Source organism: Aegilops tauschii, unplaced genomic scaffold (assembly GCF_002575655.3).
Source record: "Aegilops tauschii subsp. strangulata cultivar AL8/78 unplaced genomic scaffold, Aet v6.0 ptg000447l_obj, whole genome shotgun sequence".
Lineage (NCBI taxonomy): Eukaryota > Viridiplantae > Streptophyta > Magnoliopsida > Poales > Poaceae > Aegilops > Aegilops tauschii.
This window is the reverse complement of record NW_027332688.1, coordinates 5297-21551: the sequence shown is the minus strand read 5'-3', so window position 1 is coordinate 21551 and position 16255 is coordinate 5297. Positions and strand designations below refer to the sequence as shown.

General features: G+C 37.1%; 4 non-coding genes across 4 annotated transcripts; 2 read left to right on the top strand and 2 right to left on the bottom strand.

The window, feature by feature from the left end:
• Window positions 1–2772: 2772 nt before the first annotated feature.
• On the bottom strand, window positions 2773–2845 carry TRNAF-GAA (transfer RNA phenylalanine (anticodon GAA)). The gene has a single exon. It is a non-coding gene; the product is annotated as a tRNA-Phe (tRNA).
• A 1639-nt stretch (window positions 2846–4484) lies between these two features.
• On the top strand, window positions 4485–4557 carry TRNAT-UGU (transfer RNA threonine (anticodon UGU)). Its single transcript has one exon. It is a non-coding gene; the product is annotated as a tRNA-Thr (tRNA).
• A 1216-nt stretch (window positions 4558–5773) lies between these two features.
• On the bottom strand, window positions 5774–5860 carry TRNAS-GGA (transfer RNA serine (anticodon GGA)). Its single transcript has one exon. It is a non-coding gene; the product is annotated as a tRNA-Ser (tRNA).
• An 8622-nt stretch (window positions 5861–14482) lies between these two features.
• TRNAR-UCU (transfer RNA arginine (anticodon UCU)) lies at window positions 14483–14554 on the top strand. The gene has a single exon. It is a non-coding gene; the product is annotated as a tRNA-Arg (tRNA).
• The last annotated feature ends 1701 nt before the right edge of the window (window positions 14555–16255 follow it).

Sequence of the window (16255 nt, the reverse complement as noted above, 5' to 3'; positions counted from 1 at the left end):
ACTTTAAATAGAAAAAATAAAGTAAAGAGTAAATAAGAAAACAGAATATTCTGTCTCATAGTTCTGAAATAGAGTTCTTTATTTTTATTTTATAGTATTACTTCTCATTAATTATACTGCATAGATTAGTCCTACTATCTTAATTAGGTTCTAATTTAGTAGTATTCTCATTTTTATTTAATAGTCTCTTATTATTTTATTATTAAATATTAAATAAAGGATAGAGCTATTCTTTTTCTAGAGATTCTAGAGAAAGCGAGACAAAGTGAAACGAGAAAGTTTTCTTTATATAAGAATTAGATCTACATACACCATATCTAAATAGAATGGAAATCCAAAAGAAAGGGAGTTGGGATTCCATTGGATGAATCTTTAAAGAAGATGCAGCACAGAGGAAACAAAGGCTAAACTAAGCGCTTTTGTTTGAACAAAAAAGATTCTTGTTTCACCGAGGAAAAGAGAGAAGTTCTGGATAAATTGACAATGCTGAATTGAATTGACTAATTTAAGTTCCGCCTATTCCACATTAATGGGAGTACATTATGTTTCTGCTTCACGAATATGATATTTTTTGGACATTTCTAATAATAGCAAGCCTTATTCCTATTTTGGCATTTTCGATTTCAGGACTTTTAGCCCCGGTTAGTGAAGGACCAGAGAAGCTTTCTAGTTATGAATCGGGTATAGAACCCATGGGAGGGGCTTGGTACAATTCCGAATACGCTATTATATGTTTGCGCTCGTTTTTGTTGTTTTTGATGTGGAAACCGTCTTTCTATACCCTTGGGCAATGAGTTTCGACGTATTGGGTGTATCCGTTTTTATCGAAGCTTTGATTTTCGTGCTTATCTTAGTTGTTGGTTTAGTTTATGCATGGCGAAAAGGAGCCTTGGAATGGTCTTAACTGAATATTTAGACAAAAAAAAAGAAGGAAAAGATTCTATTGAGACAGTTATGAATTTGATTGAGTTTCCCTTACTTGACCAAACAAGTTCCAATTCTGTTATTTCAACTACACCAAATGATCTTTCGAATTGGTCAAGACTCTCCAGTTTATGGGCCCCTTCTATACGGTACCAGTTGTTGTTTCATTGAATTTGCTTCATTAATAGGCTCACGATTCGACTTGATCGTTATGGATTGGTACCAAGATCAAGTCCTAGGCAAGCAGACCTAATTTAACAGCCGGTACGGTAACAATGAAAATGGCTCCCTCTTTAGTGAGATTATACGAGCAAATGCCTGAACCAAAATACGTCAATTGCTATGGGGAGCCTGTACTATTACAGGGGGAATGTTCAGTACGGATTCCTATAGTACTGTTCGGGAGTTGATAAGTTAATTCCTGTGGATGTCTACTTGCCGGGCTGCCCACCTAAACCGGAGGCAGTTATAGATGCCCTAACAAAACTTCGTAAGAAGATATCGCGAGAAATAGTTGAGGATCGAACTCTATCTCAAAATAAAAATAGATGATTTTACTACCAGTCACAAGCTTTATGTTAGGCGCAGTACTCATACAGGAACTTATGAGCAAGAATTGCTCTATCAATCACCATCTACATTAGATATATCTTCTGAAACTTTTTCAAATCCAAAAGTTCAGTACCTTCCTACAAATTAGTGAATTAGGAGAGGGGGGGGGGCTCTTTTGTGTAGAAAAATAAAAAGCAGGGCAATCTTTCAAACTTGCATCCGAAATGTGAAATATTATACAAAGAGGGAGAGATGAAGACAATGCAGCAGGGTTGGTTATCTAATTGGCTAGTCAAACATGAGGTGGTTCATAGATCTTTGGGCTTTGAATCACCGAGGAATAGAGACTTTACAAATAAAAGCAGGGGATTGGGATTCCATTGCTGTCATTTTATATGTATATGGTTACAATTATTTACGCTCCCAATGTGCTTATGATGTAGCACCCGGTGGATCTTTAGCTAGCGTGTATCATCTTACGAGAATACAATATGGTATAGATAATCCAGAAGAAGTCTGCATAAAAGTCTTTGCCCAAAAGGATAATCCTAGAATTCCGTCTGTCTTCTGGATTTGGAGAAGTGCCGATTTTCAAGAACGCGAATCTTATGATATGGTGGGAATCTCTTATGATAATCATCCGCGCCTTAAACGTATCCTAATGCCTGAAAGTTGGATAGGCTGGCCCTTACGTAAGGATTATATAACCCCCAATTTTTATGAAATACAAGATGCTCATTGAATGATAAGAAATTCATGCTCACTTATACAACACAACTCCAGATTTTATTCAAGTCAAGGAATATTTTTAGGTTCTTTTCCTAGATGAAACGGAATACCTATTTATAATTAATTCCTAATTATACAAAAGCATTCCTGAGCAAAAAAAGGGTTTCATTTGGATTCCCCTATTTTGAAAATCGCATATTAATTTCCTTCATATGAACAGAAAAATAGGATGACTCAAAGAAGTTCTCTACCAGGAACTTTGTACCGCGCACATTACTTAGCACAACTAGGAAAATAAGATAAGATAAAGATAAGCAAGACTAAAAAAATATTCGTCGGAATAGCGGAATACAAAATTAAGAAACGCAAAAAAATAAAGGGGAATCTCACCCCCTTCTTTATCATAAAGAAAAGATATATTTTAAAACTTCTTTAAAAAGAAGTGCCTCTATATTTATATTATAGATTTATCCACTTAGATGAATAAATATTATTAATGAATATGTATCACAATCCATCTCGAGGTATTTGGATCAATACCTATTCGGTGGATCTTTTTTTTTTCTCTGCCAGGAACCAGATTTGAACTGGTGACACGAGGATTTTCAGTCCTCTGCTCTACCAACTGAGCTATCCTGACCTTTTCTTGTGCATCATCCTAGTAGAGTATTTGTATCTATGTCAATTAAAAGGACTAAAAATTAATTAAAGTATTTCAAATTTAAAATTTGAAAATGGGGGGGTAGTCCTATGCATTGTGCATGGTTTACTTAAATAAAACTTAAAAATAGAGTGAATAACCAAGATTTCTTGCCGATACTCTAATAAAAAAGAAATCTATTCAATGAATAGGATAAGATCCATTGAGTTCTCTTCGCATTCCTTTGTGAAAGAGTAGAATGAGAAAGCTAATGAATCTTAAACCCATTGCATTGATAAAAAGAAAAAAAAGAGGATAAATAATAATAATATAGTATAGTTAGGGAATAAAAGAGGATTTGGGGATAGAGGGACTTGAACCCTCACAACTTATAAAGTCGACGGATTTTCCTTTTACTAGAAATTTCATTGTTGTCAGTATTGACATGTAGAATGGGACTCTCTCTTTGTCCTCGTCCGATTAATCCACTTTTTTAAAGATCTCGAAAACTTTGAATTTGAATTGAAGAATTTGATTATTCAATATTCGATTGGAGTGGATTCACAATAATGAAAAAAAAAAATTATGATATGAGTTTTTTATTTCATAATCATTATCATTTCTAATTTCATTTTTAAAAAAGATAAAGAACCTATATTATAATTATAATATAATATGAGTTCTGTGATTAATCGTTTGCTATGTCAGTATCTATACGTGTTTATTAAATGTATAAGGTATAAAACCCCTCTTTCTCTAATTTAGAATTAGAAGGAATTCCACTAACAACACAACGTAATTAACTCGATTCGTTAGAACAGCTTCCATTGAGTCTCTGCACCTATCCTTTTCCTTTGTATTCTAGTTCGAGAACCCCTTGTTTTCTCAAAACACGGATTTGGCTCAGGATTGCCCTTTTTTAATTCCAGGGTTTCTCTGAATTTGGAAGTTACCACTTAGCAGGTTTCCATACCAAGGCTCAATACAATCAAGTCCGTAGCGTCTACCGATTTCGCCATATCCCCATTTCCCTCTTCTTTGAGACCAGGATTCCTTGTGTAATTTCATCCATCTCTTAGTTTTTTTTTTGAATCATTGAGTTCATCACTCAACGTAGTCTAGCAGTTCAGTTCGACTCTATTTGAGAGACCTCGCTTGCTTATTGCAATTCAGAATTGAATTGATTCTATCCTTGATGTATTTGCAATTCAATCCGAATCAATATATCCAAAAGTTTTTATCTCCCCCACCTCCCGTCTTACTTTTTTATAGTATTCAAAATTATACTATAACGCTTGATATTTATTCTTTTTTTCTAATCAGAATTAGCAATTTTATTTACTCTGACTCTATGTTCCCCTTAGTGAAATATTAATCCTCAAATTATTAACAAATAATAAAGTCTATAATGATCAAATGAAAATACCAATAAATTCTATAATTTTATTTTTTAATATCCTATAGTTAAGCATATCAAGCTAACTTTATCTTTAAGAAGTTTTAGTATTTTTTTATTTTTATAAGTATAACTTCAAATTTAGAACTAGTTAATAGCTAAGATTAATAACTAATATCTGAGATTTTACGGATTTCCTATACTATACCTATTTCTATTTGTTACACTATTTCCGTTATGTAAGCCCACTTAGCTCAGAGGTTAGAGCATCGCATTTGTAATGCGAGGGTCATCGGTTCAAATCCGATAGTCGGCTTTTTTTTTTCTCTATCGATGTTCTACGAACAAGAATCTCTTTTTTTCCGAATTAAATGGAGAATCCAGGATCTTTTATGTTTTTTACCTTACAATTTTGCTAGATACAAAACAATAAAATAAATAATATATATACAAAAAATAAAGATTTTGATGAAATTCCATTTTTTTGGGTACTTTAGTTGATTTTACTCTGTTTATCCTGTAGTTTAATTCAGTTTTAATTTCGATGTATTCTGTAATGTAAATACAATGAAATTAATTGTGTAAAATGAAATTTCAATAAAATAAAAAAAGGAGTCTTCATGTCCCGTTATCGAGGACCTCGTTTAAAAAAAATACGCCGTCTGGGAGCTTTACCAGGACTCACTAGAAAAACACCTAAATCCGGAAGTAATCTTAAAAAAAAATTCAATTCTGGGAAAAAGGAGCAATATCGTATTCGTCTTCAAGAAAAACAGAAATTGCGTTTTCATTATGGTCTGACAGAACGACAATTACTTAGATATGTACATATCGCTGGAAAAGCAAAAAGGTCAACAGGCCAGGTTTTACTACAATTACTTGAAATGCGTTTGGATAATATCCTTTTTCGATTGGGTATGGCTTCAACCATTCCTGGGGCCCGCCAATTAGTCAACCATAGACATATTTTAGTTAATGGTCGTATAGTCAATATACCAAGTTTTCGTTGCAAACCCCGAGATATTATTACTACGAAAGATAACCAAAGATCAAAAGGTCTGGTTCAAAATTATATTGCTTCATCGGACCCGGGGAAATTGCCAAAGCATTTGGCGATTGACACGTTGGAATATAAAGGACTAGTAAATAAAATCCTAGATAGGAAGTGGGTCGGTCTCAAAATAAATGAGTTGTTAGTTGTAGAATATTACTCTCGTCAGACTTGAACTTAACGAAAAAAGGAAAGGTTCATAGAATTTTCTTCCCCTTCCCCTTTCCCCGAACTAAATCGCCCTAAGACCATTACCATTAATTTGTATTTTCCCATCAACTAGCTAAAATTGATTAACCCTAGGATTAGGATCCTTTTTTCTTTTTTCCTCTATGTGTATTTTACATACCACAGTAATTTGCTATAGAGAATTTCTAATTTCTATTAAATCAAAATAAGATAATATAAGATATTATTGCTGGAAAAAATTGTTATTTGATTTGATACATTGTGATCCTTAACGTTGATGAATTAAGAAAAACGGAAAGAGAGGGATTCGAACCCTCGGTAAACAAAAGTCTACATAGCAGTTCCAATGCTACGCCTTGAACCGCTCGGCCATCTCTCCTACATAACTTATTATGGAAAATAAACTGAGTGAATAGCGAGTTTTCTTATTCCTGCAGTACAGGTACAACCGCAACCACTCGGGGGTTCCATAGTTCTATTGGAAAAATTCCTTTTGATCTAAGTGGAAGGATACAGGATTTTTTACTAGAAATTGCGCTCGCTATAAAAAAAAAGTTTTAATTTGGGTTTTCCCGCAACTAAAGAAAAAGAAAATGGAAGAATTCTTCTTATTGCATAATAAAATAAAGAAACCTTAGAATTCCGTTTGCATAAGATACGCTACACCATACTATCGAAATCAAAAATAGGGTATGAGACAATTAATAACTTTGAAAACACGAAATAGTTGATAACATAAGTTGTTGTTCAGAAATAGCAAAGTGGAATGAAATCCAGTCTTAGTCAAATATTTCATATCTCTTCGTGTCCAAGCAGAAGGAAAAGGATACAATTTGAGCTGAGCGGAAAATCCATATCTCTATCTCTCTTATCCATTTAAAGCATATGGATTTAGAGTAGAGCATATGGATCAATCTATTTATAATTATAAGAATCGAATGTGTTTGTTTTTATGTTATTTTGTGAAGGAATGAAAACAATTCTATATAGAATGGGTTGGGAATTATGCCTAGATCCCGTGTAAATGGAAATTTCATTGATAAGACCTCCTCAATTGTAGCCAATATTTTATTGCGAATAATTCCGACAACCTCAGGAGAAAAAAAGGCATTTACTTATTATAGAGATGGTGCGATTTGACTCTTTTTTTTTGCTTTTTTTTAGCCCTACCTATACCTCAGTCTTACGAAAAAGAGAGGGGGTTGGCATAGAGAGAACCAAATTTGTAAAGCAAACAAACCCACGCTTCGGGAAGGTGAGGCGAACTAACAATTCCTTCCGTCGTGTATCCTCGATTGATGCGGCTTCAGATACTTCAATTGTAGATTTGAGTATTGAGCGAAAGGTTACACCTACAGGATATGGTATGGTATGGATTACAGGCCAATCCTACTCTATTAGTATCCGTAGGCAGCATAGGGGAGAAAAGCACTACACCTAGAAATAGGAATCAACAAGAGAAAAACTTTGTTAGAAATTACCCCTTTCCTGATCGGTATCAGGGCTGGGAAGAATGGTTGGGATAACAAACAACCATCAGGTTTGTACTTTGGATACCCCTATAACCATCAAAGATCGTTGAAGTAGCTAATTCCTCTAAATAGGAGGCGTTGAGAACAAAGAAATTATTGGAGCTATCGTTTTCCTCTAGCATTAATAGAATTCATTGGTGTTAAGAAAAACCTCTTGTGGGAAGGTTGGCTAGAGATTTCTTGGAAAAATACCAGCCCCTTTCGGTTCATAATGAGACGGGACTAATTCTATTTTGATTCTATAGATTATTTCGCTTAGTACTATTATGTACAGAAGGGAGGAGCCGTATGAGATGAAAACCTCATGTACGGTTTTGGAACGGAGATTTTTTGAATAGAATGAACGACCGTAACGGATGTTGGCTCAATCCGAAGGAAATTATGCGGAAGCTTTGCAAAATTATTATGAAGCTACGCGACTAGAAATCGATCCCTATGATCGAAGTTATATACTCTATAACATAGGCCTTATACACACAAGCAATGGAGAGCATACAAAGGCTTTGGAATATTATTTCCGGGCACTAGAACGAAACCCCTTCTTACCGCAAGCTTTTAATAATATGGCCGTGATCTGTCATTACGTGCGACTATCTCCACTATAGAAAGAAAAAAAAAAAGAGAGGATCAAATTTTCTAGTAAATACTAGAAAAAAGGGCTTTCTACATAGGGATCGTAAAAACAACGATTTTTCCCTATCAGCTGTAGGAAGGAAGGACACTTCACGAGAATCAAAAAACGAAGAAAGTATGGCCTATACTACTACTCTATGGATAAAGTTTCTCAAATTGATAGAGAAAGCACCGTAAAGATCAATTAGTGAGCGACTGGGTCGATACAACTAAAAAAAACTGCTTACTTATCCCATGATATGGGGCAAAATTTAGGAATCCGCTTATGTAATAGAGCCGATCCACTAAGGGATTAAGCAGCGGTGTAGTATCAGATCCCAAAGATAGTAAGTTCTTTTTTCTTTCTTATGGAAAAAAGTCTTTTTCAAGGATTCTATAGAGATTTCATATATGAAAACGGGATAGTTACCTTTCAGAAAATTTGAACGAAGGCTCTATATCTATCTATGCTTCATTCTTCTGAAGGTGGGAAAAAAGATCAAACTGATTATTGATAAAAATTAGGGTTTGAAACTTAGGTAATTAATTTCTTCTGCTTAACCCAAGAACAAATTGGATCGATTTTTGATAAATCGAATTCAGTTAAGATAGGGGAAATTCAGATAGCAATTTCTGAGCCGTATGAGGTAGGAAACTCTCAAGTACGGTTCTAAGGGAAGGAACTTCCTATTCCGACCGAGGAGAACAGGCCATTCTACAGGGTGATTCGGAAATTGCGGAAGCTTGGTTTGATCAAGCTGCTGAATATTGGAAACAAGCTATAGCGCTTACTCCGGGAAATTATATTGAAGCACAGAACTGGTTGAAGATTACGAAGCGCTTTGAATTTGAATAAGACCATGCTCCTTCTTTTTCATAAAATGGGTGGTTTGGTTGTTGATCCATTAATCAAATAAATTAGGTCGTAAGATCGAATCAAGAATTTCATTATATCCATTTCTTATACCTTCTATTTTATATGATATTTCATAAGAATAAACCATAGGGATAGGGTCTAGAATAGAAGTAATAAACTGAATAAAAAGAGGGGGCAATCTAAATATTGCTAATTATTAGGACCATCTTATTAATAATTCTAATGAGTTATCTTGGAATTTAGAATCAAATAAAAAACCCTATATTATGCTCAAGGAAAGTAGATATAGATAGGAGCTTATGCCCTCAAAAAAAAATACACTAGTTTCTTAAATTAAAAATAAAAAAGATTTTTTTCTTACGTCGAGAAATATTTGTTTTTCAAGATAAACAATGTCCGTTAGGCACCTAATCTTTATGTCATAATAGACCCGAACACTTGCCTCGGATTGACTTCAATATATAATTGCTCCAGTGAATAACTAAAAAAAAATAGAAGGATGGTAGATAGTAAAGAAAAGAACTAATCACAATATCTATCTTTCAAAATCTATCTTTCAAAATCTATCTTTCAAAATATATATCTTTCAAAGATTCACTAAAAAGACAGTTGGCGGGTCTCTTTGTATGTCTTGTCCGGAAAGAGGAGGACTTAATGATTATTCGTTCGCCGGAACCAGAAGTAAAAATTGTTGTGGATAGGGATCCTGTAAAAACATCTTTTGAGGAATGGGCCAGACCCGGCCATTTCTCAAGAACACTAGCTAAGGGCCCTGATACTACCACTTGGATCTGGAACCTACATGCTGATGCTCACGATTTCGATAGTCATACTGGTGATTTGGAGGAGATTTCTCGAAAAGTCTTTAGTGCTCATTTCGGGCAACTTTCCATTATCTTTCTTTGGTTGAGTGGCATGTACTTTCATGGCGCCCGTTTTTCCAATTATGAAGCATGGCTAAGTGATCCTACTCACATTGGACCCAGTGCTCAGGTAGTTTGGCCTATAGTAGGGCAAGAAATATTGAATGGTGATGTAGGCGGGGGTTTCCGAGGAATCCAAATAACCTCTGGTTTTTTTCAGCTTTGGCGAGCATCTGGAATAACTAGTGAATTACAACTCTATTGTACTGCAATTGGTGCATTGATTTTTGCAGCGTTAATGCTTTTTGCTGGTTGGTTCCATTATCACAAAGCCGCTCCCAAATTGGCCTGGTTCCAAGATGTAGAATCCATGTTGAATCACCACTTAGCGGGATTATTAGGACTTGGGTCTCTTTCTTGGGCGGGGCACCAAATTCATGTATCTTTACCAATTAACCAATTTCTTGACGCTGGGGTGGATCCTAAAGAGATACCACTTCCTCATGAATTTATCTTGAATCGGGACCTTTTGGCTCAACTTTATCCTAGTTTTGCCGAAGGAGCAACCCCTTTTTTCACTTTAAATTGGTCCAAATACGCAGAATTTCTGACTTTTCGCGGAGGACTAGATCCAGTAACCGGTGGTCTCTGGCTGACCGATATTGCGCACCATCATTTAGCTATTGCTATTCTTTTCCTAATCGCAGGTCATATGTATAGGACCAATTGGGGTATTGGCCATGGACTTAAAGATATTTTGGAGGCTCACAAGGGCCCATTTACAGGACAAGGCCATAAGGGTCTTTATGAAATCTTAACAACGTCATGGCATGCTCAATTATCTCTTAACCTAGCTATGCTAGGCTCTACAACCATTGTTGTAGCTCATCATATGTATTCTATGCCTCCCTATCCATACCTAGCTACTGACTATGGTACACAACTTTCCTTGTTCACACACCACATGTGGATTGGCGGATTTCTAATAGTCGGTGCTGCTGCACATGCAGCAATTTTTATGGTAAGAGACTATGATCCAACTACTCGATACAACGATCTATTAGATCGCGTCCTTAGACACCGCGATGCAATCATATCCCACCTTAACTGGGTATGTATATTTCTAGGTTTTCACAGTTTTGGCTTGTACATTCATAATGATACCATGAGTGCTTTAGGCCGTCCACAAGATATGTTTTCGGATACTGCCATACAATTACAACCTATCTTTGCTCAATGGGTACAAAATATCCATGCTACTGCGCCTGGCGTAACAGCTCCTGGTGCAACAACAAGTACTAGCTTAACGTGGGGAGGCGGCGAGTTAGTAGCAGTAGGTGGCAAAGTGGCTTTGTTACCTATTCCATTAGGAACCGCAGATTTTTTAGTCCATCACATTCATGCATTTACCATACATGTGACTGTATTAATACTTTTGAAAGGTGTTTTATTTGCTCGGAGTTCCCGTTTGATACCCGATAAAGCAAATCTAGGTTTTCGCTTTCCTTGCGATGGGCCTGGCCGAGGGGGAACATGTCAAGTATCCGCCTGGGATCATGTTTTCTTAGGTTTATTCTGGATGTACAATGCAATTTCGGTAGTCATTTTCCATTTCAGTTGGAAAATGCAGTCGGATGTTTGGGGTACTATAAGTGATCAAGGGGTGGTAACTCATATTACAGGGGGAAACTTTGCACAGAGTTCCATTACGATTAATGGGTGGCTTCGAGATTTCTTGTGGGCACAGGCATCGCAAGTCATTCAGTCTTATGGTTCTTCATTATCTGCATATGGTCTTTTTTTCTTAGGTGCTCATTTTGTCTGGGCCTTCAGTTTAATGTTTTTATTCAGCGGCCGTGGTTATTGGCAAGAACTCATTGAATCTATCGTTTGGGCTCATAACAAATTAAAAGTTGCTCCTGCTACTCAGCCTAGAGCCTTGAGCATTATACAAGGACGCGCTGTAGGAGTAACCCATTACCTTCTGGGTGGAATTGCCACGACATGGGCATTCTTCTTAGCGAGAATTATTGCAGTAGGATAGTGGCTAGGAGGATTTGAAAGGCATTATGGAATTAAGATTTCCCAGGTTTAGCCAAGGCTTAGCTCAGGACCCCACTACTCGTCGTATTTGGTTTGGTATTGCTACCGCACATGATTTCGAAAGTCATGATGATATTACTGAAGAACGTCTTTATCAGAACATTTTTGCTTCTCACTTTGGGCAATTAGCAATAATCTTTCTATGGACGTCCGGAAATCTGTTTCATGTAGCTTGGCAAGGAAATTTTGAATCATGGATACAGGATCCTTTACACGTAAGACCTATTGCTCATGCGATTTGGGATCCTCATTTTGGTCAACCCGCTGTGGAAGCCTTTACTCGAGGAGGTGCTGCTGGTCCAGTGAATATTGCTTATTCTGGAGTTTATCAGTGGTGGTATACAATAGGATTACGCACCAATGAGGATCTTTATACTGGAGCTCTTTTTCTATTATTTCTTTCTACGCTGTCCTTAATAGCGGGTTGGTTACATCTACAACCCAAATGGAAACCAAGCCTTTCGTGGTTCAAAAACGCGGAATCTCGTCTCAATCATCATTTGTCAGGACTTTTCGGGGTAAGTTCTTTGGCTTGGACAGGACATTTAGTTCATGTTGCTATTCCCGCATCCAGGGGGGAGTACGTTCGATGGAATAATTTCTTAGATGTATTACCCTATCCCCAGGGGTTGGGACCCCTTTTGACGGGTCAATGGAATCTTTATGCCCAAAACCCTGATTCGAGTAATCATTTATTTGGTACCGCTCAAGGAGCGGGAACTGCCATTCTAACTCTTCTTGGGGGATTCCACCCACAAACGCAAAGTTTGTGGCTGACCGATATGGCTCACCATCATTTAGCTATTGCATTTATTTTTCTCATTGCCGGTCACATGTATCGAACTAACTTCGGAATTGGGCACAGTATTAAAGATCTTTTAGAAGCGCATACTCCTCCGGGGGGTCGATTAGGGCGTGGGCATAAGGGCCTTTATGACACAATCAACAATTCGATTCATTTTCAGTTAGGTCTTGCTCTAGCTTCTTTAGGGGTTATTACTTCCTTAGTAGCTCAACATATGTACTCTTTACCTCCTTATGCATTCATAGCACAAGACTTTACTACTCAAGCTGCTTTATATACTCATCACCAATATATTGCAGGGTTCATCATGACAGGGGCTTTTGCTCATGGAGCTATTTTTTTCATTAGGGATTACAATCCGGAACAGAATGAGGATAATGTATTGGCAAGAATGTTAGACCATAAAGAAGCTATCATATCTCATTTAAGTTGGGCTAGCCTCTTTCTAGGATTCCATACCTTGGGCCTTTATGTTCATAACGACGTCATGCTTGCTTTTGGTACTCCAGAAAAGCAAATCTTGATCGAACCTATATTTGCCCAATGGATACAATCTGCTCATGGCAAGACGACATATGGGTTCGATATACTCTTATCTTCAACGAATGGCCCCGCTTTCAATGCGGGTCGAAGCCTATGGTTGCCCGGATGGTTGAATGCTGTTAATGAGAATAGTAATTCGCTTTTCTTAACAATAGGACCTGGGGATTTCTTGGTTCATCATGCTATTGCTCTAGGTTTGCATACAACTACATTGATTTTAGTAAAGGGCGCTTTAGATGCACGCGGTTCCAAATTAATGCCAGATAAAAAGGATTTTGGATATAGTTTTCCTTGTGACGGCCCAGGGCGCGGCGGTACTTGTGATATTTCTGCTTGGGACGCATTTTATTTGGCAGTTTTCTGGATGTTAAATACCATTGGGTGGGTTACTTTTTATTGGCATTGGAAACATATCACATTATGGCAGGGCAACGTTTCACAATTTAATGAATCCTCCACTTATTTGATGGGATGGTTAAGAGATTACCTATGGTTAAACTCTTCACAACTTATCAATGGATATAATCCTTTTGGGATGAATAGTTTATCGGTATGGGCGTGGATGTTCTTATTTGGACATCTTGTTTGGGCTACTGGATTTATGTTCTTAATTTCCTGGCGGGGGTATTGGCAGGAATTAATTGAGACTTTAGCATGGGCTCATGAACGCACACCTTTAGCTAATTTAATTCGCTGGAGAGATAAGCCCGTGGCTCTTTCCATTGTGCAAGCAAGATTGGTTGGATTAGCTCACTTTTCCGTGGGTTATATATTCACTTATGCAGCTTTCTTGATTGCCTCAACATCAGGCAAGTTTGGTTAATTTAGTTTGTTTTTTTGTACTGTATCAGCACCTAGTTCATTACTCTTGATAGAGAGGGAGGATCTGCCTTTTTAGATTTCTTTTTCTATTTATTTTTCCATCTAGGATTAGAACCGTATACTTGGTAATAATAGCAACGACACATTATGGCAAAAAAAAGTTTGATTCAGAGGGAGAAGAAGCGGCAGAAATTAGAACAGAAATATCATTTGATTCGTCAATCTTTAAAAAAAAAGATAAGAAGCAAAGTTTCTCCCTTGAGTTTGAGTGAAAAAACGAAAATGCGAGAAAAATTGCAATCCCTACCGCGTAATAGTGCACCTACACGCCTTCATCGACGTTGTTTTTTGACCGGAAGACCTAGAGCTAACTATCGACATTTTGGGCTATCCGGACACGTACTTCGAGAAATGGTTTATGAGTGTTTGTTACCGGGTGCAACAAGATCCAGTTGGTAAGGATAAAATACCCTTTCGTATTTGTATGGATTTCTGGAATTGATAATCATAGAGGAGCCCTCTTTACCATTCTGTATAAATGGACTATTCTATTTGTATAGATATTGGTAGAGGGGCGTATCCAACCCTCTTTTATCCACTAGTTACCCCTCTTTAGTTTAAGAGTATAGAGCAGTTTGGTAGCTCATAAGGCTCATAACCTTGGGGTTGCGGGTTCGATTCCCACTACCGGCTCCATACTCCTTCTTTATGATATATGCATGATATAATATATACATCATGCATTTGTATCTGGATTTTTTGATTTCCTAAAAGAGTTTTGGTCTAACAGTTTTTTCTCGGAAGAAGCAAAAAAATAAAAGAAAGAATAAAATATGAAAGAAAAGCGTCCATTGTCTAATGGATAGGACAGAGGTCTTCTAAACCTTTGGTATAGGTTCAAATCCTATTGGACGCAATCTTATTTCTATCTATTCTTTAAATAACTATACTAAACTAAAAACAAAGAAAACTTTTTTGCATGATTCAAATGAAAAAGCTTTCTCAACGATTCCTATTCTACTAACAAGAGTAGACATGCAAAATTTATTTGTTACTGAAGAGAAAACCGTTCCAGCTGTTCCTGAATAGCTTCCTTCAAAAGGATTTCCGCTTGCTCGGTGAATGTCTTGCTAGAAGATATAATTTCTTGGAATTGAGGTTTAGTATCTTTTAGATGTTTACGTAACTCATCCAGAAATTTATTTACCTGTTCAATTTCTAACGAATCAAGATATCCTCTTGTTCCGGTATAAATAGTAGCTATCTGCTCTTCCACTGGGAGAGGATTTGCCTGGGATTGTTTAAGCAATTCCCTTAATCGTCGACCCCTTGCCAATTGATTCTGACTTGTTTTATCGAGAGCAGAGGCGAATTGTGCAAAGGCTTGTAACTCTGCGAATTGCGCTAGTTCCAATTTTGATTTGCCAGCTACTTGTTTCATGGCTTTAATTTGAGCCGCGGATCCTACTCTGGAAACAGAAATACCCACATTAATAGCGGGTCGAATTCCGGCATTGAATAGATCCGCAGATAAGAATATTTGTCCATCTGTAATGGAGATTACATTAGTAGGAATATAGGCGGAAACGTCTCCAGATTGAGTCTCAACTATTGGTAAAGCGGTCATACTTCCTTCGCCTAAAAGAGAATTTAATTTAGCGGCTCTTTCTAAAAGGCGTGAATGCAAATAAAAAACATCCCCTGGATAAGCCTCACGGCCGGGAGGTCTTCTTAATAGAAGGGACATTTGGCGATAAGCTTGTGCCTGTTTGGAGAGATCATCATAAATTATTAAAGTATGCCGTTCGCGGTACATAAAATACTCAGCCAGGGCTGCTCCCGTATAAGGAGCGAGGTATTGTAATGTAGCAGGTGAATCCGCCATTTCAGCTACTACAATAGTGTATTCCATAGCCCCCTCCTCATGGAAAGTAGTTACTACTTGAGCTACGGAGGATGCTCTTTGACCGATAGCTACATAAACACATATTACACCTTGCCCTTTTTGATTGAGAATTGTATCTGTGGCTACTGCTGTTTTGCCAGTCTGTCTGTCCCCAATAATTAACTCTCGCTGACCGCGCCCTATAGGGATCATCGAATCGATAGCAATAAGCCCTGTTTGAAGAGGTTCGTATACGGAACGCCTGGAAATTATACTTGGAGCAGGAGATTCAATTAAGCGAGATTCGGAAGCTATAATTTCGCCTTTCCCATCAATAGGTTTAGCCAGAGCATTTACAACACGACCCAAGTAAGCCTCACTCACGGGTATCTGAGCAATTCTTCCTGTTGCTTTTACAAAACTTCCCTCTTGTATCATCAACCCATCGCCCATTAATACAATCCCAACATTTTTGGATTCCAAATTCAGAGCAATACCCCTAGTACCTTCTGCAAATTCGACTAATTCACCTGACATTATTTCACCAAGACCTATAATACGAGCAATCCCATCCCCCACTTGAACTACGCGACCTATATTCTCAATCCCTACTTTCCTATTATATTGTTCAATACGTTCGCGGAGAATTTTATGAATTTCGTCGACTCGAAGGGTTGCCATTAGTGTTTCTTGACTCTTTTTTCGGAAGCAAGGGGAAAAATAATGCCTAAA